General features: G+C 39.6%; 1 protein-coding gene across 1 annotated transcript in view; it reads left to right on the top strand.

Annotated features, from left to right (window-relative positions):
- The window catches only part of rpl24 (ribosomal protein L24), a 730,678-nt gene that overhangs the window by 77,249 nt on the left and 628,687 nt on the right, over positions 1 to 24,742 (top strand). The window lies entirely within an intron of this gene.

The following is a 24,742-nucleotide window of genomic DNA, read 5'->3' as shown; positions in this document are numbered from 1 at the left end:
GTGGCCTGTGGTGAAATTAACTATGTTTATGGGGCTTCATACACAATGTGAAGTAGTGTCCCATACAAACTGGACAGTGATTTTAACTAGAGAAATAAATCATTAAGGCTTAATGGCAGAGAAAGCTGACAGCTGGTAATTAAATATTCTCACTTTGTGAGGCCCCAGAGAGGGAATATTACTTACTAATGATTTCAACTTTATGGGTGAAGCTGAACAGATGAATCAACCTTATGAACATACATCCTCCATAAGTAAACTCTCTGTTTAGATAGCCTCCTTAAATCAGGTATTAACAGCAGAAGTAGTAGTATTAGTATTATCACATATACAGAATACAGTGCCATTCATACTTTCACATCCAACCACTCACAGGCACCTAAATAAAATTGTACTAAAATACATAATTAGTTTCCACCTTGTGCAATTGTTTGAGATAAAAACACAAATCAGCAATATACTGAACACTGCCTGCTCATCCCTCTTGATGTAATCTTGACCCTTGTAATCTAGACCCAGTAGTATCTTCTCATGTAGGATTAAGCCAAATTACTTCTTTGCATTGATCTCTTCCATCTACACTAATTTTGGCACCACTTGTAATGATCCCTCTGTGATTAAAAGTAAATTTCTTAATTATTATTTTAAACTCATTTCCAAACCTTCAAGCTCCTCATTCACCTCTGTCTTATATTTCTTGATAATCTCCCCATTCCTCAGAAAGTGATCTGTAAATTAATACAATGGACCAGACTGGCTTTGTTCACTTTAGCCTAGCTTCTGATAATGTACACAGACCATATCGATGCCCAGATCTTTAGCTTTCCTCTCTCTTGATGCAGAAATGGCTTGTGGTCATATGAACTGGCATTTTTTCTGTTAGGTTATGAATAGAATGGGCTTTGGGCCAACTTATATTAATTTAATCAAAACTTTCTACTTTCTACTCATCCCCCGTACAGCTTTCCTATCCCACAATTTCCACTCCATTCCCCATTTGCAGAGGGAATAAGCAAGGCTGTTCTCTTTTCCCTATTCTCTTTAATTTATCTCTTGAACCTCTAGCAATAGCCACATGTAATTCTAAGTTGCTTACTCCCATTACAGCTCATAATTCTATCCACTTGATCTCTCTATATGAAGATGACTTTATTAGGCACCTCTCATATTCTAAATTTGTTTCATGCTTTTTACCCTTTATATAGCTATAAAATAAACTGGACCAAAGTCATACTTCTGCCTCTTAATGATCTCTATCAACAAGCCTCTTTTTTCTCTTTAATACCAGTTTCATGCAGGATCGGATATTTAGAAAGTGATATATCCACTTCTCTTGCAGACTTGGTCTCCTATAAATACTGACACACACTCACTGATTCTAGGGCCTCTGTTAAGAGTTGGTCAAAGCTTTCTCTTTCTTTCCAGTCTTGTCTTGCAATTTATAAAATTAATGTTAGCCATCATTTTAAATTCCATCTCACTTCTACTATCTCATAGAAGATACTGGTCACATCATTGTTTTCTGACTTTTCAAACGGTAAAAAACCATTCCTTAACCATTCTTGCTTAATAAGATGCAGACAGCGGAATGTCCATTCCTAACATTAGGCATTCATCCCGTGTCCTGGCTGGCTCTGGCTGTGTCCTCCTTCTCATCCACCTGCATGGCTCCTCATTGAATTTAATTTGGCTGCCCTCCTTTTGTTGAAAGATGTACTGTCAATCTTACTAAAGCCAAAAACTTCAAAGTTGTCTGTCTGGCTAATTCTAACTCAGTGGTTCTCAATCTGTGGGGCGGGCATCCCTAGGGGGGCGCGAAGTAACAAAAAGGGGGGCACGAAGATGTGAAAAAAAGAAAACAAGAATCGAAAATATGAAAAATTCATCTATTGAAACCAAAACAAATTAACTTAAACTACATTGTGATACTAGAAAAATAAATATAGAGTTAGATAAATGTCGATAAAAGTTAAGTAGGTATAATAAAACATGCATCTATGATATATCATTAATTAAAAAAGAGAAAATTGGTATTAGTGGGCTCCTTTCAAAAAAACGTTAGGGGGGGCGCGATTAAAACTGTTATGAAAACCCGGGTCGCAAATACTTAAAGGTTGAGAAACGCTGTTTTAACTTATGGCATAGTACTGAGAAACTCTAAGCCCTTACTATAAAATGGCATACACATACTCCCATCTTTCGCCAACCCTGCCCTGTAAGAGGCTGGTCAGGTGTGCAATTGCTATGGCAGCACAAGGGTGTCAGCCTTTTGGGTGGTCTGTTTGACAGTTCGAGCCTTATGATATTCCAATCTGTTCATTGTCATTTTCATCTTCCTTTTTAATCCTTTTTCTTGTATTTACAACACTGACTAGTGTTCAGGGAATGTGACATTTCCTTTACACCCACATTTTTTTGTGTTTTGCTCCTTCCTCCTTTAAAGAAGTCTGTCTCCACTCTGTATTCTTTACTCTGTAAATCTACCTACAAAGCTCTTCCTTTAATTTCACAATAGTCCTGTGATCTTGCTCCACTGGCTTCTACTCTCTCTTGGCAAAATATTTTTAAGAATGTCAGAGTTTGTTCTAGAAATCCTAACTACCAATTTACCCAGCTGAAAATAATTCATAGACTTTACTCTGTACCCCATAAATGTTTTATCATGGGTCTTTCTCCTGATCCACTTTGCTATTTGCATTCCCGTGGTTTATCTGGCACTTACCTCCATATGTTTTGGCGTTGCCCTCCTGTTTTCTTTTATCTCGTTACAGATAAGCCAATTTTTGTCTTCCTTTCTGTCTATAAACATCAGTTCTATTCTTCAGATTCTATCTCTCTTGGAACTTTCAAAGCTTTCTCTCACCAGTGGGAAGTACTTTGACTTGGCACTTTAGTGGCAAAATTATTTCTTGCCTCTCAATGGAAATCTCCTGTGCTTCTTTCTTTTTACGATTGGCAATCTTCCTTTTTTAGTCTAATTGTTTTGGAACTGTCTACTTTTTAGATTAATAGAGCATCCTTAGAATCCATTCAGAAATGGTTTAGCGCCGTTTCAGCAATGACAAGCTTATTATTTGATGCCCATTGACATCACAGTTGCAGCATGCAGGTTCATTTGGTGGTGTGCAAGATGCTTTTGTCACCTAATTATTTTCCTCCTCTTCTTTGCATTTTGTTGATTGACTCTACCACCAGGCTTTATGTGTGGAAGTGGAAGGAGAACTTGGGGTATACCTGTTTTTCCCTTTTTTAACTGTTCCTCATTATGTGTGTGTTAAATTTCCTGAATGAATAACAATATTGGTCACAAAAATGGAAAATGCTCATTTTACAGAGTTATGTATTAAGTGAGTTGAGAAATAAGAGGGCACACGTGAAACAGCAATTCGAAATTGTCTGGCAAAACATCACCTGATGCTAAATTTCCCCCAGGGACAAATACATTTCTATCTATCTATCTATCTATCTATCTATCTATCTATCTATCTATCTATCTATCTATCTATCTATCTATCTATCTATCTATCTATCTATCTATCTATCTATCTATCTATCTATCTATCTATTTCAAAAAGAGTACTGACTTAAAGTTCACAGTAAGAGTTCAAAAAGCTATATGACCTCAATGGAATCTTGCATTGCAAAGAAGAATAGTTCTTCCTAAAGCAGAAATGATGTAAGACTACTCTAGTCCATTTTGGTTTCTCAGGTTTGGATGGATAACAATAGTTGTTTTTTGTTTGTTTTAAGCTTATATGGACACAAGTGTTAAGTTTATATGGACACATAAAATTAAGAATAGTTTCAGCGTTATCTATCTATATTTCAGGATTAATTTCAGTATAAGTAATAAGTTCTATTTGTTCTCTTGTTGGTGTGTAGGAGCGGAACGGTGACTGAAGTATTTAAAGAGAATCCATACTTTTTACAAGTGGTGCCTCTCATGTTCTTTGAGTATTCTGTTCAGTCCATGTAAGAAAATAAACACTCATGCAAAAACAGCAAATCACCCAAGTCTTCTTTTTGTTGAAGAAGTGGAGTGCCACAGATCGTGTTAATGTACAAACTCGGCTTCTCTTTTTATACCCTGCTGCTATCAGTTTTAGGCACACTGCTGCAGCACTTTAATGGTAAAAAAAAACATAAAATGTTTTTCTTGTCTCATAAAAAAATGAGCTAGCCAAGAAGTTTCAAATGTAGTGTCAAAGGACTGGAAGGTATACCGTTTAGAATGTACATGGTGTTAATGTAATGTATTACCAGCAATGGACTGGAGTTCCATTAACAGATGAAGTATTTTTGGGTCTGTTATTGTGAGGGTAGGTTCCATCTCCCCTCAATTTTTGTAAAAAATCTAGATATAAACTTTGGTTGTTTCATGCTGTCCCCTTCTGTCTCTGTAGATTCCATCATTGATAGCAACTTTGCACTCAGTATGACCAGTTAGCCTCAAGAATTCTTCACAGTATGGACCGAAAACCTATGATTGATGCAAACAGGTTTGCCTTGCTGTTTGACCCTGGCCTTTGCTGTGAATATAAAAAAGAAAAAGAATCATAAAACAGGACTTGTAAAAGATATTGAGGTGTTGCTCAACCTTTTAAAGACTCATTTATTCTCTAACCAGCTTATCCAGTTCAGCAGTAATGGCCACATACTCACTGTCTTTGAAATTGCCATTATGTTGTATAGTGGTTAAATCAACTTGTATTTTAGCTAATCAGTTAAATCAGCCACCACCCATTTAGCTAAATATGAGGTACTTTACACCTCATATAGTCAGTCAGTCATTGTCCAACCCGCTATATCCTAACACAGGGTCACGGGGGTCTGCTGGAGCCAATCTCAGCCAGCACAGGGCGCAAGGCAAGAACAAACCTCAGGCAGGGTTATTTTATTGTATTATTTCTATTTATAACTACTTTAAAATTTTACAGTCATTGCTGAAATTGATTAATTGCTTTTTTAATCATATTGTTGCGTTAATTCATGCAATTCTACAGAGAGAGAAACAGATCAAAAACAAGTACAGTTTTCAGTAAAGGCAGACTTTATAAAACCATTTAATCCTCCCATGAGACCAATGTTAGTGTTCTACTTGCATGGCATGAGTACAAGAAAAGGTTCTGAATGGTTTGTTTGTGCTTGTGCCAATAACCTCACTCAGTGAGAGAAACAGTCGATATTTAGATACAAGTTTCTTTTTACCCAGCTCCGGTTGTATATATTAATGAAATCAGTTGAAAAATATTTGTTATTTGACTGACAAAACTTGGATACATTAAAAACTAGCCAACATTAGTTCCTTAGAATAAATCCTAATAGATTAAATGAACTAATCGATAAAACATTTGCAGACAAGCTTAATTTCAAAAATGCACCAGTTAAAAAATTTCATTTTTTGTGGTTGAACAACTTTATATTTTATATAGTTCTTTTCAATGGCAAACAGCATCTCATGGTACTTGCATAGATCCCACCTAAAATTTTACTAATGCTAGACTGGCAAAAATGGCATATGCACGGTTTATAAAACTGTACCTTCACCAGGTCCTGTGCCAAGTTCCATTATAATTCATAGATTAACTTAAATCAAGGGAAGCACGGTGGCGCAGTGGTAGCGCTGCTGCCTCGCAGTAAGGAGACCTGGGTTCACTTCCTGGATCCTCCCTGTGTGGAGTTTGCATGTTCTCCCTGTGTCTGTGTGAGTTTCCTCCAGATGCTCCGGTTTCCTCCCACAGTCCAAAGACATGCAGGTTAGGTGCATTGGCGATCCTAAATTGTCCCTAGTGTGTACTTGGTGTGTGTGTGCCCTGCCCGGGATTTGTTCCTGCCTTGTGCCCTGTGCTGGCTGGGATTTGCTCCAGCAGACCCCTGTGACCGTGTGTTAGGATATAGCAGGTTGGAAAATGACTGACTTAAATCAATGTGTATGAGCTTTCAATTTCAATAAACGGTGCCCTACCGCCGCCCGTTGTCTGGGTCATGGGGACACCTCCAAAATAACAAAGATAATTCACCTTCGTCCTATCTACCTTTTTAACTGTTCGTTCCCTTCACTACTTGGTGCTGTCTTCCTTTCGCTCCAGCCACAACTACCACTTCCGGTCACCACCTCCCCTTTTCTTCACACACCGTTAATTAACCTGGAACCCTGTCACTCAACTCTCTCTCTCTAGGGAGGTGCCCCAAACCCTTACAAAAAGTGTTCCCCCAAGTGTCCACCCCAAAACTGCTTCCACTCCCTACAGCCTATGCAATGGCAAGACACGTCACACTATTCTTCACATCCAAGAACATCTCTAAAACTTAATCATTGCACTTCCTTAAGAAGAAACCACACATACTATATGCAGTGATGTCTTAGGATTTAGTTAAAATGGATGAGTTTTTGAGGTTTATTGGCTTCTTCGATTAGGTAAGGTAAATAATAATAATGCCACTGGGTGTGCTGAATGTGCTCTTTTTATACTTTTCTGTTTCATGCGTTCAGTTCATTGCCTCTTATTTGCTTGATCTTGAATGTGAAAAACATGGCATTGGAGTTATACAGTCCCAAATCAGAAAAAGTTGGGACGGTATGGAAAAATACCCAAAAAATAAAAAATAAAAAAACGTGATTCTTAAATTTACTTTGACTTTTATTTAATTACAGACAGTATGAACACAAGATATTTCATGTTTTGTCTGGTCAATTTCATATCATTTGCTAATGTACATCCATTCCTGCATTTCAGGCCTGCAACACATTCCAAAAAAACGCCGGGACAGTAAAGCATTCACCCCCTTGTAATGTCACCATTCCTTCTCACAACATTCAAAAGACATTTTTGCCACTGAGGATACCAAGCGATGAAGCATTTCAGGTGTTATTTTGTCCCATTCTACCCGCAAATCACATTTTAAGGTGTGTAACTGTATGGGGTGGTCGTTGTCACATTTTTCGTTTCAAAATTCTCTACTGAAGATAGGTCAGGATTGCAGGCAGGCAGGCCAGTCCAGTACCTGTACCCTCTTCTTCGGCAGCCATGCCTTTGTAATATGCGAAGAATGTGGTTTTGTATTGTCTTGTTGAAAAATGCATGGACATCCCTTGAAAAGATGTGGTCTTGAAGGCAGCATATATTGCTTTAAAATCTCAATGTACTTTTCTCCATTAATACTGCCATCACAGAAGTATAAATTACTTTTGCCAATGGGCACTGACACAACCCCATACCATGACAGACTCTGGCTTTTGGATTTGTTGCTGATAACAGTCTGAATGGTCCTTTTTGTCTCTGGTCCAGAGCACATGCCATCTATTTCTTCCAAAAATATGTGGAATACTGATTTGCCTGACCACAATACACACTTCCACGGTGTGGTGGTCCATCCCAGATGCCTCTGAGCCTAGAGAAGTCGATGCTGCATGGTGTGGTTAACATAAGGCTTCTTTTTTGCACAGTAAAGTTTGAAGTGGCATTTGTGAATGTAACTCTATACTGTAGTGCTTGATAAAGGTTTGCCAAACTAATCCCTTGCCCCTGTGGTTATATCCGCTATTGATGAGTGACAGGTCTTGATGCAGTGCTGTTTGAGGGATCGGAGAACACGAGTGTTCAGCTTTGGCTTGTGCCCTTGCCCTTTATGGGCTGAAATTCCTCCAGATTCCTTGAATCATTTAATGATAGTGTAGAGAAAAAATAAGCAAATCCCTTCTAATTTTCTTTGAAGAACATTGTTTTTAAATACTTCAATAATTTTCTCACACATATGTTGACAAACTGGAGATCCTCTGCCCAAGTTGACTCCTCAAAGACTCAGCCTTTCATGGATACTGCTTTTGTACCAAATCATGATTACAATCACCTGTTGACATTACCTGTTTGAAATCACATTATCACTTAATTATTAGGCACTATGTGCCTGCCCGCCCACTAAGGTCCTCTGATTCTGGCGATCTTGTTGTACCCCACACTAATCTACACTCCATGGGTGACAGGGCCTTCAGTTGTATAGCGCCCAGACTCTGGAATGACCTACCGAAATTAATTAGGTCAGCTAACTCCATGAATTCTTTTAAAAAACAACTCAAAACTCATCTGTTCAGGAAGGCTTTTAGCTCTGCTTGAATTTATTATCCTTCTCTCAGTTTACTTCTCTGTCAAGATGCTCATGTAACCTGTATATGTGTGTGCGAGACCATCAATTATGTTGCCTGTTTTTTTTTTTTCTCTGAATTCACTGTCGTAATCTTCTTTATTTATTTATCTGGTTTGTACAATGCTATATACTGTATACCCTGCCATTCTTTCTTATATTCTGTAAGTGCCTTGAGCATAAAAAATGTATTATTATTATTATTATTATTATTATTATTATTATTATTGTTATTATTATTGTTATTATTAATTATTTTATCTGATTACTGGCCCTAATTTGCCCCCATCCCAACTTTTTTGGAATGTCTTGCAGACCTGAAATGCAGTAATGGAGGTATATTAACAAATGAAATTAAGCTCTGGACATGAAATACTGTCTGCAATGAAATAAAAGTCAAAGTAAATTTAAGAATCACTGCAGATTTTTTTAATTTGCATTCTCCATATCATCCCAACTTTTTCTGATTTGGTGTTATAGGTTGGCAGTTTTTGTCCTTTCAGGATACTTGATACACTTACTGTATATCCAGGTGCCTTATCATTTTAGTATATTTGTATGTAAGAAAGACTAAAATAGTATGAGATACTGTATTACTGGTTAGTACGGTGGTGCCCTTTCCAACGTTGGTTTCTGTCTTGTGCTCTGTGCTGCCAGAATAGGCTCTGGTTCACTGACTGTCTGAATTGTGTTGAGTTTAAGATTGTGATATTATGTGAACTTAATTATAGAAATGTACAATGACATGTAAAATTGTTTGGTGATTTAGCATGTGTGCATTGAAGTGCAACCATACTCACTGGATGACATCAGGTTGGGGAGAATGCACTGGTACAGAGCATTGCCACACCCACCACATGACGAAACAACTCGGGATCCTGGTTGACAACCCCCCAGGCAGACTTGCGGCCCAGTCCCACCCTCTGGAAATGACCATCTGCCACAGCCAGGTGTTATGAGGGCATCTTCTTGGCCTGGTCAAGCCACTCGGGTCCTCAACAATGAGGATCCTGTGAGCTGGATCACCCTCGGGAAATTGCACTACATGGCCGTAGTGCTATAACTGATGCTCCCTCACAATACAGGCAATGTGCCTCACTCGGGACCCCATGAGCAACCTCTCATTTGACACTAAGTCAAACCAGCGGTACCCAAGGATTCTCTGAGGAGATACAGTAGCAAAGGAGTCCAATCTTCGTCTCAGGTCACAGGATAGTGTCCATGTCTCGCAACCATATAGCAAAACAGGAAGCACCAAATATCTAAAGATTTAGACCTTTATCTTTTTGAATAGATATCAGGAGTGACACACCCCTTTCCAGTGACTTCATGACCCCCAGGCTATCCTAATCCGTCTACTGACTTCATATGAAGAGTCATCTGAGATATGAATGTCACTCCCGAGGTAAGTAAGCCTCTCAAAAAGGTCGACATTCTCTCCTCAGACAGACACACTCCTGACAGTTGTGCCTAAGAGGTCATTAAAGGCCTGGATCTTGGTTTTTATCTAGGGCACTTGCAAGCCCAGACACTTTATATTCCTCGCTCAGTCTCTCAAGAGCCCCAATCAGAGACTCCATTGACTCGGCGAAGATAACAGCATCATCAGCAAAGTTGAGATCAGTGAATCTGTCTTCACCAACAGATGCCCCATAGCTGCTGGACCCTACGACCCATTGAACAGAGTAAGAGAAAAAACACACCCCTGATGAACCCCAGAATCAGTGCAATAATAAATCTAATAATAAATAATAAATCTAAGGCAGCTTTTAATGAACTGTGGATTTCTTTGCTATCTCCTGCAGTGTGTTACAATGAAACAGTCTTGAATGATATTAACCAAAAAAGTGACAAATTCTCGTAAGTGTATGCAATGTCAAATGAAGTAATATTTCATAGGAATATTGACTTTTAAAAGTTCCAAAATCAAGGTGAGTAACAAGGCAAACATAATGACTGTCTACTCAATGTGAACAAGCAGGATATGTACACACCACTTGCAATTTCCTGCATGTGCACATAATAGAAAAGGCGCTGGTCTGAAATAAGTGAGATAAAGAATGTGGCCTGACCACAAAGAAAATGGGTGTGTGAATGCCTGCATTTCCTGATGAAAGATTTCTATGACTTTAGAAAGGCATGGTAGCCTAAGCTTTGATTTTTTTGCTCAAATTATCATATGATAATCAACTATAGCTAACAATGCTTTGAAAAACAAATCACTTAAGTGGAACCTTTGAATAGCCTTTTCAAAGGATCTTTTTTCATTTTTAATTAGAAAGATTAAAGTCAATGTTTGCTTTTTAATTATGAATTTTTAATTTACAATCAGCATTAGTTTATCTGCCTGCATTAAAATGTTGATATGCACACTTACTGAAATGCCCAAGTGAATAATATTCTTTTTAACAGATCATTATGTAAAGCAAGAGATAAATCATTTAAATGAAGCATAAAATTAAGAAACTTTAATTTTGTTATTGAAAAATTATGCAGGTAGTCTTGAGAAATTACAAATCATTGATCATTTGGTCTTCCTAGCCAAGACTGTGTTGAGCCAAGAGTTAATACCAATAATTTAGGGAAATAATGCACAAGTCCCTTGACTATTAACTAAAACAAGACTATAAGCTAATTCATTCTTTAAATCCACCCTGTTCAATGAAGGGTTGTTGGTACCACTGCCTACCTTGGCAGCAGCAATCTGTGAAAGGGGTTCCAGTTCATCTCAGGGCACACTCACATACACACCTGCATCCTATCAACTAACAGTTTTGAAATGGGGAAAGAAGCTGGAAAATGTAGACAGAATCCAAAGAGACACAGAAGACATTGATAAGACTAAAATCTAAACCTAAGAGTCAGGAAATGTGATGCAGCAATGCAGCAATGCTAACCTATGTGCCACCCGTCTAAAAAATAAGTTAAAAAATGCAACTCCAAATTAAATGAATGCTTGCATTATAAGCATAATTTATTAAAAGCAACTGCTGTTCAGCATTGTTTAATTTGGATGTTTTATTCATGATGTTTAGATTATATTTCTCCCAGTAAATTGCAATTTTTGCATTTCTTGCTTTTTCAATGTATACACATGAAGAGAAAATTCATTATCTATATTTCAACATCAGAGGAAGACTCAGATTGCATTAATTACCACTACAGGTATTTTTCCATAAGTGAGCTTTTGTTTAATATGTTGCCTTTTCAAAAGTGATTATTGGTGTGTCTGTCTCAGCTAAATAAATAGGATTCATTCAGAGAGGTGAAGTAGCAGGGTGGAGATCACCTTCAGGACAATTCCATACTGTACATCAGTCAAACAAGATATGGTGAAAGCATTAAACCTGATATTTCAAACATGTAAATGGAAAAACAAACCCAGAAATTGCTAAAATAGTGCTTGACATAACCAAAATGGATTTTTTGACAAGATTACTCAGGCATCTTTATTAATTTTCTGAGTATCTATATATATAATTCACTAAGGCAGCCGACCATGGCAGGCAAGACGCAAGACAGCGTCACCAACGAAGACTCGCTACACCTTAATGAACAAGTACTGAAACTTTTCCCTACCGACGAAGTAACTTTCACCAGCGTTGACTCCATCGTCACAGACGATCCCGCAGATCAAGTTTCATTCCCCGAAGAATTTCTTAACAGTCTTACTCCCACTGGCATGCCTCTGCATAAACTCAAATTTAAAATAGGTTCAGTCGTCATGCTTCTCAGAAACCTCATGCCAGCAAGAAGTCTCTGTGATGGCACTAGACTGACTGTTATCAGCATTCACCACAATGTACTGGAGTGTAAAACTGTCGCAGCTCCTACCTCACAAACTGTCCTTATTCCCCTGATATACCTGACCCCATCAGATTCAAATTTGCCTTTTCCTTTTACACGCAGACAATTTCCTGTTAGATTGGCCTTTGCAATGACAATTAATAAGGCACAGGGACAAACTTTCAAAACAATATGCCTGTATCTGCCAAACCCAGTTTTCAGTCACGGACTGTATGTTGCTCTCTCCAGAGTTTCATCCTTTCATTCACTCACAGTCCTCAAACCCACCCCATTTGGACAACTGTGTCGTTCAGGAAGTGTTCACCCATAAATAAATAATTATGCGGCGTAGCGCGGGTTGGCTAGTTTCATTTATTTTCACTAAGTTCAGATGTTAACTCACACACAGTCTGATCTTAAACAGTTGTCAACTATGACATCACAGAGCACATGACTTGCATGCCTAGCAACATTCAGTGTCACAGCAACAACATGGTGGCGACTATGAAAAGTAGGCAACAACTGAAAAAAATAGGTTAATAGGTTCAAAGCACATAATGCAAAGTTATTTCTTAAACCACTATAGATGTCATGATTTAGACTGAAAATTGATGCTCCGTAGCCTTTTTCTTTAGGAGAAGCCATATTGTGTACCGTTGTCTGAGTCACGTCCCTCATTTCTAGGAGTGGGGCCTCCGAGGTCATGACCCAGACTTAATCAACAACCAGCATTTAAGGTCAGCCTTTCGCAAGGAACCGTATCCAATTTGCAGATAAAATCGTTGATTTCATTTTGATCTATTCTGTGTTTTCACTTCTTGTATTGCCTGGTTTTGACTTTTGTCTCCCCCTCTCCTGGTGTGGTGACGTGCCTCCAGGCAGCCTTGCAGCTGCTGCGGCCTGTCGAGCTGCAGCGACTCCTTCACCGCAGCGTCTCCTGCTGCTGCGTCTGCGCCGATGGAAGCCCAAGAATCAGCATGCCGCTGCCACTGATGCGGATCCGGGCAGTCCCTGCCTACAACATAGAATGTAAGCCCGACCCCGCAGGGCCAACCGTCGCTGGGCAGGGCACTTACTTCCTGGGTCCCGTCTTTCCGAGGTGCCTTACTCGCCGCGCTGCTGTCCCGGACGTCCTCAGCGTCGATGTGCCTGTTGGAGCCGCAACGTCCATGTTCGATTCCCCGCACCAGGGGGATATGGCCCTTTTGTGGACCGGTGGCGGTCCGTGGGGTCAATCGCTCACATGGGGTTGTGCATGCATAGCTCCTGAGGCGTGTGTGTGGCCTTACCTGCTGTTCCGGACTGCCCACAAAATTATTTTTTTGGGGTCCCTGCCTTGAACCAGGCAGAGAGTCCCATCTGGGAAGCCATTGTGGGGTACAGCCCAGACACAGACAGGTAGACATGATGGTTTCACCACACACACGTTTATTTACACTATTTACAATACAATAGTGAGCACAACCCAGTGCTGCAGCACCAATCACCCCTTAAGTCCTGGCCAACACAATGCCTTTCCTTTCTTCTGGGCCGCCTCTTTCCTCTCCTCCTGAACTCAGTCCACTTCCACCCGACTCTTGCTCCCGAATGGAGGGAGGCGGCCCCTTTTATTCACACCCGAATGGGCTCCAGGTGCTTCCCAACACTCCTCCGCTAACACTCCCCTGTGTGGCGGAAGTGCTGGCTGTGCACCCGGACGGACTCCGGGTGTCCCCGATCCTCTTCCCCCCAACACTTCCGGGTGTGGCGGAAGTGCTGAGGTCCAGGGTTCCCAAGGCAGCGGGGCACCTCCTGGCGGTGACCACGGGCCCCTACAGGGTTGATCTTCCCAGCTGTGTACCCGTGGCCCCCAACACAACCAGGGCGGTCGCCCCCTCATGGTCTGGAGAAGGCACAAGCCCTGGGCGTCCCGGCTGGGTACCATCCCCAGCCACGTGCCACACCCCTATTGAATTCTTTCAGAATGTGTCAGTTTATGAGGTGGAACTAGACTACACCCTATGAAAGTTTTCAAAAATTAGGGGTGGGGGTCGACTTGTTTTTCAATCCTATTTTTTGTAAAAATTGATTGCTTTGTATGAATGATTACAATAAAATTAATAAAATTTAAAAAAAAATGGCATAGAAGCTATGGAATTCTTTGAAACTGGATCTTGACATCTAGGGCAGTGCATTCTACTGCAAAATTAAGAAATATTTAAAGTTTACCTTACCTGTTCTGTTGTAATGGAAACAATGTTCAAGAGGATATCATCATTCTACCTTTCTGTTGTCCAAAAAGTATTTTTACAAAGACATTGTCAAGTAGAAAATTCTGAATTCTTCATTTAATTTATTTTTGCAAAGTACTACTGCAACAGGGATGGCACTGTGGAACAGTGGTTAGTACAGCTGCCTAACAGGTCCAGGGAACAAGTTTTGAATTCCATACTCAGTTGTTGCCTATGAGGAATTTGATTGTTTTTTTCCATATCTCCAAAGATATGTAGGTTAGGTGGATTGGTGATTACAAATTAACCTTGTATGAGTGTCGGCGTATACATGAGAAGGACTTCTAAAAGACTGATGCTTTTTATAAAGTTGTTTCTTTACTTGCATCCCATACAGCTGGTCCCATGACCATCAATTCAATTAATTAGGTCTGACAAGGTTTTGATTCAATTGGGTGGTGAAGTGGTTTGTGTTGCTATTTAACAGCTCTTGAGTAATGGGTTGTTTCAAATTCATTGTTTTATTTTTTTGGTACTTGCCATTCATTCATTTTCCACCACTTATCCGACACCAAGTCTTGGGGGCAACAGTCTTAGCAGTGAGGTTCATATGTACCCCCTGTATTAAATACCCAACCCTCTTTACCTGGCTCCTATCGATGCGGAGGGGCATGGCTCTTCTCACCCTATCACTAAGGGAGAGCTCAGCCACACTGCAGAGAAAGCTTATTTCGGCTGCTTGTGTCTCATTCTTTTGATCATTCCCCAAAGCTCATGACCACTGGTGAGGGTGGCAATGTAGATCAACTGGCAAATCGAAAGCTTCACTGTCTGTCTTACTCAGCTCCTTCTGCACCAGTACGAATCAGTAAAGCGATTGTATAGCTTCACTTGCTGCGCATATCAGTCTGATGATCTCAAAATCCCTTTGTCCCTCACTCGTGAGCAAAACTTTGAAGTACTTAAACCCCTCCTACTTGAGGCAGTAGCTTACCTCTCACTCAACAGGACAGTTCACCTTTTGCTACTGAGGACCATGGCCTCAGATTCTCATCCCTGCGGCTTCATACTTGCTTGTAAACCATCTCAATGCATGCTATAGTTCATAATCCAATGAAACCAACAGGACCATGTCATCTGCAGTTACGCAATTCTAAGAGCACCAAACTGGATCCTTTCCCCTGGCTGTCTTCACCTTGATATCCTGTCCATGAAAATCACAAACAGAATAGGAGACAAAGCACTGCCTTGGCAGAGTTCCTTGCCTACTGGGAACAGTACTAATTATACAGGGAACAAATAGCCCCTATTAAGGGTCCCAGAACCCCATACTCTTCAAGCACCATCCACAGAATCCCTCAAGGAGCACAGTCATACACCTTCTCTAAGTCCAGAAAACACTTTTAGACCATTTGGATGTACTCCCATGTACCTTCCAGAATCCTCATGAGGATAAATAGCTGGTCCATCATTCCACGGCCAGGACAGAAACAATATTGCTCTTACTGTATCTGAGGTTCCACAACTGGGTGGAGTCTCCTTTCCAGTACCCTGGCATAAGCTTTTTCAGAAAGGATGAGGAATGTGGTCCTCCGATTTTTTGAGCACACATTCTGGACCCTGTTTTTAAATATGGGGACGACAACCCAAATCTATCACTGCAGAGGCCAATGACCATGCAACATTGAAAAGGCGTGTCAGTCATGACAGCCCAGCAATGTCCATAGCTTTCAGCATTTCTGGGAGGACCTCACTGTAACGGTCCAGGTCTGCTCCTTACTCCCTCATTCATAATGAGAGTCTCTTGAACCAGACACCGTCGATAATGTAACCAGATGAGCTGAGCTGATGAGGACAAAACACACCCAAGAATAATAAATAATAATGTCCAAAGCGCAGTACTCAAAACTGCCACTAAATAAATAATCTAAATAAAAGAAAGTGTCTGTGGAGTTTAAATGATAAATAAATCCAATAAAACCGAGGTTAAAATTCAGGCAGGAGTCTTTAAAATTCTCTGGGGAAAACTGGCTTTAGGGTGAGATATAACAGTGTGCCTGTCCTGGGCTATGATTGAATGATGGTGTGTGCATGAGTGTATTATACAATGGACAGGCTCCAGCCCCCATTTTTCCAAATTAGATTTTACAGGTTTGATAGCAGACAGGTGGATGAATGAATCTGATTTACCACTATTAAAGAAACTTTGAAGATAACAAAAAATCATCAGCTCTTATGATTCTTGTAGGAAGAACAAGACTTCTTTTTTGCCTTAGTAGGTGTGTTGGCAGTTTGAGCTTGACTACTTTTTTTATTCATGTTCCATCTCTCTTTTATTAAAAATAATTCTGCCTGATTCTGGTACAGGCAGAACAAGAAGCAGCTCCTTGACAATTTGAACAAGAGATAATCTCCCCCACTACCATGCACAGAAACAGCCTCAGTTAGACAGCACCTGTTGTGATAGCTTTATCTATTTTTCTGCAAGTTTCTCTTAATGTTAACATGTGTTTCATATACTAAGGAATTCATAAATAATGTTATTTTCTTTAGATGAAATCATTTTGTAACCACTTATAATTTTCTCTTAGTTAGAACTACGTACTATTTTATTTTCGTATGTTTCCATTCACGCCATTTTCTCTTAGTGGATGTCGTCATTTAGAAGCCAGTTGTTGGGGTGTGTCTCACAGAAGTCACGTCAGATGATGTCAACGGAGCAACAGTATATAGACTGACTCCTCAGAGACTTCACTATTCGAATCTGTGGATATTATGGCTACTCTTTGCAAAAGTTCTTCTCTAGTTTTTTCTGGCAATTGACCTTTGGTTCTGTTTTTGGCTTTGGTTTTTAAACCTTCTTTTGGCAAGATGAAAGACTTGATTTACTTCAGTATGACCCATGCTTTGTTCTTTGACAATGTTTCACTTCCTGGTCCTTGCTCTTTCCTGCAACACACCAATTTGGTGCTATAATACCACCCTGTGTGCAGCAGTGGTGGAGGGCTAAAGCTATAATTAAAAAGAGCAGGAACTACACACTACTTCCTTACTAACTCAATAATTATCTGTCTATCACAGTAGTTAACATCTGAGCACTGACTTGTTAGAATTCATTGAGCCGTCCAGCCTTTGGGCCAAGGCAGTTGAACATAACTGAAGAGCAGGGCCCTCAGCTACAGAAATGAAACTTGCCTTTGATCCTGAGGTCTACCAGAGACTCTAGTTCTGTTAAATTGCAACCTTGCTGTACCTCAACAGATGCTTGTATGATGAAGTTAAACCAGCTGTTTTTTTTCTAAGGTTTGAGTATTTTTTTTTTGGTTTAAGGTGTGTGTGTAACTTGGAATTAGCAATAGACTTCAAGATAAAAGAACCTGTTTTTCAGGGTGTGTATATCCCCTGCAAACTCAAATAATTTTACAGTTCACATATAGAAAGGCTATGGCACTGTAATTTGACTCTCAAAAAAAAATCAAAGTGGTGGGAATATAAAATATAAATATAAAAAGTATTTGTCTGAAACATCATTTGAAATCTTCTACCATTTATGTATAATGTCTTCGGCATTTACATAATGCCATTTATGTATAATGTCTTCGACATTTACATAATGCTTTTTTGTGTTATGTGTGTACCAATATTGGCTTTGCTATTTAGAAATCTAGACCATAGATCATAAATTTGCTGCGAATGAAAATAATCAGAGTATAGAGAAAACTGCGTGTCAGACCCTCAGTTTTTGCACTTGTTTTGTGTTTTCCAGCTTTTAATTTTTTAAAGCACTATGATAGTTTAGGCCTATCAGGAGTGTAGACCTAGAACAAAAAGAGCCAACAAGTCAGGAATGTTTGAAGCAACCCTGTGTAATGGCTGTGGTGATTTTTATCTTATTTTTAAAGCTCTCAAGACAAAAGACATTTGTGTGTCTCATTCTTTCACAGGTCTTAGAATATCGCCTGTTGGCGCTGCTGCTGGTTGTTATAGTTAGAGTAGACCAGAAGAGGTGGAGCGTCTTCTTTTGAGCTGTAGGCAGAAGTACAGAAGAGTTAGGTTGCTGTGATACAGTGAGCTCCTTCCCCCGTGTGCCCACTAAATCAAACTCAAGAAGGGAGGCTTTTCTTGCGTATGTGACAGCAGGTAATCACTACTAGTCACATAGGGCCAGGAAAGTGAAGTAGCCCCTACAGATTCAAACTTGTGGCTCTCCCTTCAGACTGATGTGTTTACAGTAGAGTCTGTTAGTGTTTTTTTGCACCACGTGTTAGTTTCATTCTCTTATCTCAATATCACTTGATGACCCAGAGGGGCAAACAGGTATTGTAGTTCAGCTGTTGGCTGTACTCTACTTCCATATTGCTTTAATCATAATAAAAAACACAGTATGGGTGGCATGAGTTATGATGTTTGCTGGGAAATGAGGTCTTATTTATGCTTAATGTGGCACAAACTCTTAATTTGTTGAGCTTTGTGATTTTGTCACTATTTCCCTCTCCTATTGTTTAAAATGCCTTTTCTTTATATAAACACTGTGTTCAAGATGGGTCAGGGTTGTGCCCTATCACAGCCTCTGCATATTCATCTACATTTTTTTTGCAAAACCTTCAGTTCATACTAGTAAATAATGGAATTAATTGCATGGATATATAGATGAAAAAAATAAATAGCTTGCTCCTCCTTAGCAAACAACAACTCCAAACACCTCAGCTGCTCCCACTAAGCACAAAAATAAACCTCACTTCACCTTTATTACAGCAGTATGTACTGTGCATACAAACATCTAAAAATAAACTGAAGTGCAAAAAGTGATGAAGAGAAACACACACCCCACTCTGAAATTATTGCAGTTCTCTTTTGCTTTCTTTCTTAATGCAATACCAGTAAAAAAGAAAATCTTCAAACCAGAGAACAAAGCAGTTGCTTAAAAAAATCACTGGATTACCTTCAGGGGAGCAATTATCTTGTTAGGCTTCTTATACTGTAGATTTAAGATTGTTAGATTCTATTTCATCTTCCTTGAACGTAAGACAAGCATGTCTGATTTTTTTTAGACAATGATCCTAATGTTCTAATGAAGCTTAAAATGCTTGCAGATCTGGATTAGCGTTACACAAATGCCAAGCACCAACAGAATCCGTAATTATACTACTTAGAATGCTTTATCAACAAAGGAAAGCCCAAGACCAAGTGAGAACCACGTATGTCACAAATCAGAATGATGACCTTCAGAGTCAGTATGGAAGTTTTTATTTTGATCAATTTCAAATACCAGTGTGGAAGGACAAGGGGAGATTGTGTGCACAATATGAACAAGTATGAACAATGCAGAATTCAAATTCTTGTGAGAGACCCTATAGAGATCCACTGGCATCTCTAATGCCTGCTTCTTAAGCAAAAGAAGATTAAGAGGTGACATGATTGAAGTGTTTAAAATTATGAAGGGAATTAGTACAGTGGATGGAGACTGTTATTTTAAAATGGGTTCATCAAGAACATGTAGACACAGTTGGAAACTTGTTAAAGGTAAACTTCACAAAAACATCAGGTAGGTTTCCTTTACACAAAGAACCATAGACACTTGGAGTAAGCAATCAAGTAGCTTGGTAGACAGTTAAGACTTTAGGGACTTTCAAAACTAGACTTAATGTTTTTTAGAAGAATTAATAGGATAGTACTGGCAAGCTTTGTTGGGCTGAATGGCCTGTTCTCATCTAGATTGTTCTAATGTTCTGCTACACCACTCAGATTTTCAGCACAACATGTGCTCTCAGCTGCTTCATCCTTTTGTCTGCTCATATATGCTGCCCAGCTGCTCATCCCTTTACTCCTATTCACAAAGCTAGAAGGCCAATCTATCATTACCACCTCAGAAATAAAATAAAATAGTACAAAATACTTTGTTCTTGCACAGTGCTCCCCATTAGGAGCAGGCACAGAGCACTATGACAACTCTAAAGGCAAAATGCAAGAATATATTATACCACTCACTAATATAGGATGTAACAATAGCATTTTATAGCGCCCGACCCGGCACAGACTACACATGGAGGCACTTATAAAATAACACAAAAGGTTTATTTTCTTCAGCTGGAGGGCACGTCTTCCCCGTGAACCCCCCAGCCACAACACAGTCCCACAATAAGCACAAACTAATCAAACCAACACACGCCCTTCTGGCACCACCACTCCTCCCTTGAAGCTTCATCCTCTCCTCCCGACTCTGGCCACTGAGTGGTGGTGGCTGGCCCCTTTTATAGCCTATTCGGAAGTGTTCCAGGTGCTTGACCACCTGGTTCCAATTGCACTTCCGGGTGGGCCTGAAGATTTGTCCAGCTGGGCTGTGGAATCCATGCAGCAGCCCCTGGCGGCCTCCCCCAGCACCCAACCAGGCTGTGGAGGACTCCATCTCCCATGGAGCCTTGCGGGAAACTGAAGCACCATCGTCAGCCAGGGAGGCTGCCACCAAGTGTCCCGGGGGAGGAACTGAGACGGCCGTGGTTGCTCCCCCGAAACATGTGTAGAAGGGGCGTCCCGGCCAGGCATGGGACCCGGCCATCCACCACAAGGACTATGACATATAAGTGTACAGATTTGTTCAAAGGAGCCAGACAAGCCAGGCACAGAGCCCAGAAGACCTCGGCCAACTAGATACTTCCCATTATTGGCCATTCTACGGCTGGCTGGGCTGGCCAGTTTGTTGAAAGGACCCATCTACCCCATGATTCCAGTGCTCCTTTATCCAAGATGACTTTTCCTTAGGCAGGCCAGCAACTTGGCATAACTGCAGTGGCACCAAGGATGATATGAGGATACCGAGAAGAGAAACAGAATAGTGGAGGGTTATTAACAGTTTATAAATATCATATTACTTATATTTTAGTACTAATGACTAACCACAGAGATGCAGTATGCACAGCTAATCAGCAGCTCTAGTCAGGATATGCTAAACTGAAGTAGTGATTCTTCAGCCTGGATTTAAAAGCTGAGAATGAAGCAGCAGCTGGGAGATGTACTCAAAGTGCTAATCTAAATGCTGTTTCTGCACCACCCTCCCTGCTTTGATGCCAACATCTCCAGGTATTCCCACCCCCTCAGACAGGTTTTGGCCATATGAAGATGCATTATATGCTGTCACAAAAACCACAATGAGACATAAAGAAGGTTTGGGGCAGCCACCCATATAATATGTCCTGGCTGCAAAAATTGAATTAAGAATAGATACACAAATCTTTCCAGATCGGAGTCCACAACTGAACTGCCGGTACAGAGACAAGATGGATGCTTTAAAGGCCAGTGTAGGAGGTGACGTCATCATATGCTAGACCGGAAGTGACATCATCAGAGGTGGGACTGGAGTGGCGTCTTCAGAGGTGGGACCGGAAGTGACATCATCAGCGGTGCCAGAACCAGATGTGATGTCATCACAGGCGCCGGAACCCTGCAGGATTTCCCAAGAATGGTCTGCAAGGGATCAAGATAGACAGCGCACTGCGCCGCCCCCTGGTCAGAAGTGGAATTGCCATTATTCAGGCCCTTTAGTTGACTCCTACTCGCACGTGTGTGACAATGCATTGGTGATAAAAGCAAGATATCTAGATAAAAATTATAATGACATATGACTAAAAGCGTTTAAGTGAAGATGGCATCAGGAGATGTCATAAAGACAAAATGGCAAGCAAGGTATTAAATTCAGAAAGATGAGTGATCACAAAAACTAGCTCAGGGTTTGAAACAAGAATTGTAGAGCAAGAATTTTGAAACCAGAGATTGAGAAACAATTACAAATGCAAGCCACGATCTTTTGGAGAATCTAATGATGGACAAACAGGAGGTGTATGACGGTCACCTTTATAGCTAAGATGTAATACATTGCACACTTCAGCTTGACCATGCACAGAAATGGCATAGCAACCAATCAACAAGAATGTGGCACCCATAAGAGAAATAAAACTCTGTCACAGTTAAGATGTTAATCAATTTCAAAATTGTGAAAAACAGATCAGCCACAAGGTTCCATAGCATTCAAAATCCCAAAAGAGGTTTTAATGATATTCAACGGCCAATAAATAAAAAATATTTAAAAAAAAACAACAAACAAAATCTTACTCATGACATCATTATTCCAAGCTCAGGGCATTCATAATAACAAAACATCTGATTAATGAGGGTTGACTTGACTTGAACCTAGTTTTGTCAAATTTGAGTTGTTTGTATGGAATGTTGTTTGATTTTAATAAATTCAATAAAATGTTAAAAAATGAACATCTGATTAATGACATCTTGCCTTTTTTGAAGTCAATGTAGCCTGATTGCTATTGTAAACTAGTAAGGCGCTTTGCGCAAAAACGTGCACGGTGCAATGTCTATCTAGGTTACTAAAGTAAAGAATTAATTTATTAAAATGACAGACACATATAATTGTTGCACACATGGGTTTGTTGAGTATTCTCCATGGGCTGTTTAAAAGAAACACCAGGGTAAACTGTGTTCACACAATCTGCATTACTCTCTTTAGAATGGAGGAACAACAGCCAGAACAAGACTGGCATCATTTCTGCTCTGCCTCCATCTTTTCTGGCCAGAGAAAATAAAAGTCATTTTACCAACAGGAGAGCACCATTTGATCAGAAGAACTTGAGCAAGAAGGATGCTCTTGCAATTCTTAAACAACTTTAACCAAATCACCTTTTTATTTAGAATTTCTCCATCTTTTTTCTGGCCTGAAGATATATTAAACAGGAACCTACTGGGCTAGTTTTTTACTTTATGATGCATATAACAAAAACAACATTTTTATGAAAATAAAAATCATTTACAGTTCACTACATTTTTTGTTTTTTTATCATCTGAACTAACTGAACCAAACGGCAGATGAAGGTAGAAAATTCTTTCGATGGTTTGCAACCAGACAAAGAATAAATTGTTTTGTTTCCTCCCCTTTTGTCACTATATGGTTGTAGTGTTCGATGACACTCATTCCTCTTTCAGTTGCTTCATTCACTACCATCATGTGTGCTGACAGTTAACAAAATTTGAAGAAGACCAGATCATCTGTCCACTGTTCTGGTGATTTCTTGAGAAAAGACTGAGACATTTTCTTTGCCTTTTTCCATAAGGACATCAAAAAAGGATGTTGTTGTTTCTGTTGCCAGATCTTCCAACTTCAGCTGTACAGATTCATTTGTCAGCTTAAAATGTTGAGGCTCCTGCAGATTTTAGGCCATCTTTTTCTTTACTTCTGCAGAAAGTCTGTCATGGCACACAGTCACTCGCTGGAAGTAATTGCATGGTATAGAATGAAGAATTAAACAGTTCGCACATACATAAATTGACAAAAATACCCCCCTTTTAACATTATGTCTATTGCCAGTTCAGGGCAAAATGCTTACACTGTTACCAGATACAGTACATATTTGCAGTAATTTCTTTTTTATGTTAAATCAAGTCTGCATTTTTACCACTAGATGATGCTGTCTAACATAAAACAAACTAAAAAATATACACTATGTTTTACAAATTATGCAGATTATTTGAAAAGTATAAAACAACAGTTAGCATTAGGGTACTTATATGAAATGTTTCTCTTTTATTGCTGCATAGCAGGTATCAGTATTAAAAGATCATAATTTCTTTTTAATTAATTAAAATAATAGCAATATTTTTTTTTCATTTATCTGTCACCAGCCTAGGTCCAGAACAAAGAAACGGTACATAAAAACACATAGTTAAACTCAATTTACAGGATAAAGACTTAAAATAAAACTATGAATGAAAAGAACGCAGTATATTATATAACAAAGAAAACAGAAAACGATAAAAAAATAATTGGAAATCAAATTTAAACAGTAGCCAAAGAATTACAAGCATTTAGGAAAAAAAGAGAAGCGATGAAATAAAAACAAGTTTAAAATCAGTAGATACCTTTTTCAAGAAATTTTAGGGAAACTATACAGTCAGCTGACTTTATGTATGCACCAAGCTGAGGAGCTGGAGAGGAACATACTCTGTCATCCATGGAGCACTTGACTGAAATTGTAAATTCGGTACCCTTGAGTGTTTAGAAAGGCGCCTACAAATAAATAAAATGCATTATTATTATCATTAAATGGGACCAGGAAGCTATTGGAATCAGAGGACATCAAAGTCTGACCAGGTGGGTAGGGAGGAGGAAACAGGGAAGTACTTACAAGGGCAGATGTGATGTGGAACTCGAGTGACACCCACTGAAAAAGTCTTACTGCGTCATTTCATTTCATTTCATTTGGACTACCGGAAACTCTGAAAGCAGACAAGATGGAAGTCCTGCCAGCAGCACATTTAAGAAATGGAAAAAGACTGTATAAATGCATGTCCTAGTTTGTGTGCATTTGTAAAGAAAGACCATGTGTGCTCTAAAGAAAAGAATGGGATTGAATACCACAGCAAGATTACTGCCAGCAGAGGTAGGACTGATAAGTTAACTATGGAGAATAAGGAACTACGAGTTGATTTTTTTTTCAATGAAACTGATGGCATTCAAGCAGTGTGTTATCTGTAAAGCAGCAGCTGCAGCATGTCCTTCAATTTTCACACATATCATATATGACATCATGCCATCAGTACAA

The sequence above is a fragment of the Erpetoichthys calabaricus genome, chromosome 4 (assembly GCF_900747795.2).
Source record: "Erpetoichthys calabaricus chromosome 4, fErpCal1.3, whole genome shotgun sequence".
NCBI lineage: Eukaryota > Metazoa > Chordata > Cladistia > Polypteriformes > Polypteridae > Erpetoichthys > Erpetoichthys calabaricus.
Note: the sequence above shows the minus strand (reverse complement) of the source record. Positions and strands in the feature narration are given on the sequence as shown.